Below are 3,848 nucleotides of genomic sequence, written 5' to 3'. Positions count from 1 at the left end.
GTTTAAGCTTTTCTAGTAATATATTTTAACAGGACTTATTTTTGAAAAAGGTAAACCTGTGTGAAAATGGTGTTAATGAACCAAAATAATTTTAGAGCCAGGACGGTGTGTTTGATAGGTATGACGTCTCCGGCAGAATTGGAAATAGTAGTTTTTTACTTTCGAAAAAAGCACACACTCTAAAAAAATTCAAAGAAAAATTATAGAAATAGAATTAAAAATATATTTTTTTTTAATTTTTTCGAAAAAAACATATTTTTGCCTGTAAAATCTACAAAAGGTAAGCTGAAATTTTATGGTTGTTGGATCATGGAGTAATAGAAATATTAATAGCTCAATTTTTGTGAAGATTTTTTTTTTTGACGGTTTATTTGGTGTATAGAGTCGTTGGTAATTTTGTTCTTAAAAAAAAAAACATAGAAAATTGAAGATATAAATAATAGAAATAATAATTATTAGTATTTTTCTATACATAATAAGTCTTCAAAAAAATCATACAGATAGGTTTAATGAGTTTTAATTCTTAGCTTAAAGATAGGTATATTATGAATTCAATATATTGAAATACCCCAATTCTGAAAAATCTATTTATTTTGAAAACCAAAAAAGTTACCTGAACATTGATTTGAACTTGAATAATCAGGAAACAAAAAAAGTTAAAACTTAGAAAAAAAATTTTTTTCAGATTTTTCACAGTGTATATTTTATTTAAAAAGAAAAAAAAATACCATCTACAACTTTGTCAGAGACACTATACCGATAGAATCAACCGTTTCGGCCCTAAAAATATTGTTTATGCTCAAAAAATGGTGGGCGATTTTACCCCGCTGGTGGGCGGGCTTACCCCGCATGAAAAAGATCTGCACATTTTCAATGAATTTTTAAAATTTAAAAAAAAGCTGGAAAATAAACAAAAATATTTCAGTTCTTATTTTTTAAATGCGGGTATTGAATAGAAGAACCTCTTAGCGAAGAAAAAATGAAATTGCAGCCGCAACTTTTTTTTCTATAAACAGAATTGCTTAAAGTGGCGATCTTACCCCGCTTACCCCTAGCTGCTGTCGACGTACTGTGGTGCGTGTTCGCACACTACACTGTGCGACCGGGGATAAAATAGTTTTGTACGCAACAGTATATCACGATGTTGGATGTTGCATCCAATATGTGATTACAACTGAACAGATTTTGACCACCAATGCTTTGATCGAACGACGACGGTTGCCAAAGCATGTGATACATTAATTGGCATATCATTGTTCGTTGTACATTGTACGATGAACAGTAAATTAGTAAAAAGTTCAGTTGAAATCCACTTCTTCTAGTTCAGTTTCGAAGCTTTCAACCACTCACGAGCTCGCTTTATATAGCTGCAACAGATGTTTTTTCATCGTTTTAAAGTGCTTATTGTATTACTATCCCTGAACAGATTTCAAACGCCGATGTCTTAATCGACAGGTAGAATATTGCGAAAGATTGTTATATAATAATTAAAATATCTCTTCAACAAAAGTTGTGTTAACATTCTACTAATCAGAAGTTTGCTACCCCGTTGCTCGTTTCCTTTTGGTTGTCGTGACGAGTAGATGGCATTTGAACTGCAACCGTAGTGATTTTCATATCCATGTTTAGTGATAAAAACTTCTTTCAAATTCCTAAAATTAGAAGTTGCATTGGGTTGTTGTCTTTTCGAATTCTACACTCTGTTTTTCTCAGATTTATTTAAATGATCAACTAGAGGCTATTTAAAAGACAATAGAAAACCAATATGCTTCGTAAAGATTTTTAAACAGATATTTCAGATAGCGCGTTTAAGCTGTACTGATGGTTATATTTTTCCAGTTAAATAAATTTAATTCAATATGACAATCCTAGTTGCATTACGCGGTTGTGGTATAGAGAAAACCCAAATTATATGCATCTTGACGTTAGGTTTTAAACATTCATATTCATATTTTTTAATTACAAAAATATTACATCAGCATCTGCAGGAAAATATTACTAAACATATAAACACAACCTGTCGCACAACACAACATATAAACACAACCGTGTAAAGATACTAAACATATGAACACAACCTGTCATTGCCAGACTTGTAATATGCAAACATCAGTTGGAGAGGTTAATGTTGTTTATCAAACCGAGCTAGGTTTATTAACTTATTGTTTATTGACTTTTAAATATGGCATTTTGATGTTTGTTTTTTCGTTGGTATCTTAAAATTGATTGATTTTTTTCTGGTTCTGCTTAATGAATAAATGTTTCAATTGGCCTAAAATGAAAAAAAATGACTGTTACATGTAACATCCTCATAAATTCCATTGTCAATTTCAAAATTTTTGTGAATATAGATTTTCTACTAAAAACTGCAACTCTTTATCGTCACTTTTCCAACGAACTTGTAAACACAGGATTTTTTTAAGTGACTCCTTCGCTAAGCAGTTGTAAGAAACTGACAATGATACTGCTTTGAAATCGGTGAGTGAGCTATCTTTCACAAGCGCAATTGAAGATGAAAGGAAGTTTGCTTTCTACAGAATCGTTCTTAATTAGGACCTACATAAAAAATTGCCTTTCCGCGTGTTAAAGAAATTTGACTGCATTAGGATGAAAGGTATTCATCAATGTTAGAAACAGTATTTTTTTCTTCTTAAATAGATGTCTGCAAATAAATAATCTAAATTATTTTTAAAAATAAACGCTTTTCTTTCTATGACTTTCTGGTGGCATATGACCTTAACAATATGTGGCCACCAATGAACTAGTTTTAGGATTGTAAGTTGTTAGAGGTGTCGTTTGATGGATTTAGGCTCAATAATCTGGAAGTATCCGGAACGCAACGTCCGCATGAAGCCCTCAACGCCTTAACACTTGATATGACCCTTCCGAGTAATTAGAAGTATAGCACGGTATTAAGTACTGCTTTGATCATGTCTATTTTGGTTTCGGTTTCGGCAACATAATGGACAAAATGCCTTTCTCTTGGTGGTTGTTGAGTTTGAATTGTTTAAAAGCAAAACAAGAAAACTATAAATTATGATTAAACATAACCGTTCGTTTTTGGCTCATGTGTGCCAAAGTCAAACCGTGTCGAAAGTGAAACGAAGTCAAATCGAACAAAGTCTGATTTCTTTAAATGAAATATAAAACTATCGTAGTCCTACGTCAAACATGCGGTCGTGTCTTGGATACCACCCTCGTACTATTTTTTTTGATTAAGGGGGGTGTACACCAAAATAAAGAAATTAACTTTTTATTTCTCGATTAACTTGGTAACTTGATCCTGACACATTGTAGAACTAGCTATTACGAGCAAGTTTGTGGAGCATTGAAAAATTCTATCTCTTAAACTGAAAAATTTATAAGGTATTAAAGTGAACCACCCCCTTTAAATATGTTTTTGCGTGATAACGCTCTTATCTTAATTTTGCCCTTGTTCAAGTGTTCTACAAACTTCAAACTAAGATTAATTGTCAAATTTTTTAGAGGAAAGTGTATCGTTATCTCCTAATTTGGAGGAGTTATGTCTGTTTTTGCACTTTTATGACACAATTTTCAAGAGAACATATCTTGCGGAAAGGCAGATGTTGGCAGCTACTTTCGGCTTTATTTTATTTGGATACTTATTCCCTCCAATTGTGTATATATATCGTACTGGAATCGAAGGGGATTGATAGTAATTTTTCAGAAATTAAGTTGCAACTTTTTTGGATTTTGAATATTTTTTAATCAACTTTTTTTTTTAAATCGAACAACCAGTGCCCGTAAATGAGTGAGCCATGGACGTTTGGTGATTTAACAGGTGCTCGGAAATTTAAGCGAAGTGTTGAAATGTGTAACTTTGAAAA

The sequence above is a fragment of the Wyeomyia smithii genome, chromosome 2 (assembly GCF_029784165.1).
Source record: "Wyeomyia smithii strain HCP4-BCI-WySm-NY-G18 chromosome 2, ASM2978416v1, whole genome shotgun sequence".
NCBI lineage: Eukaryota > Metazoa > Arthropoda > Insecta > Diptera > Culicidae > Wyeomyia > Wyeomyia smithii.
The sequence above is the reverse complement of the archived record's forward strand: the minus strand, read 5'-3'. Positions refer to the sequence as shown.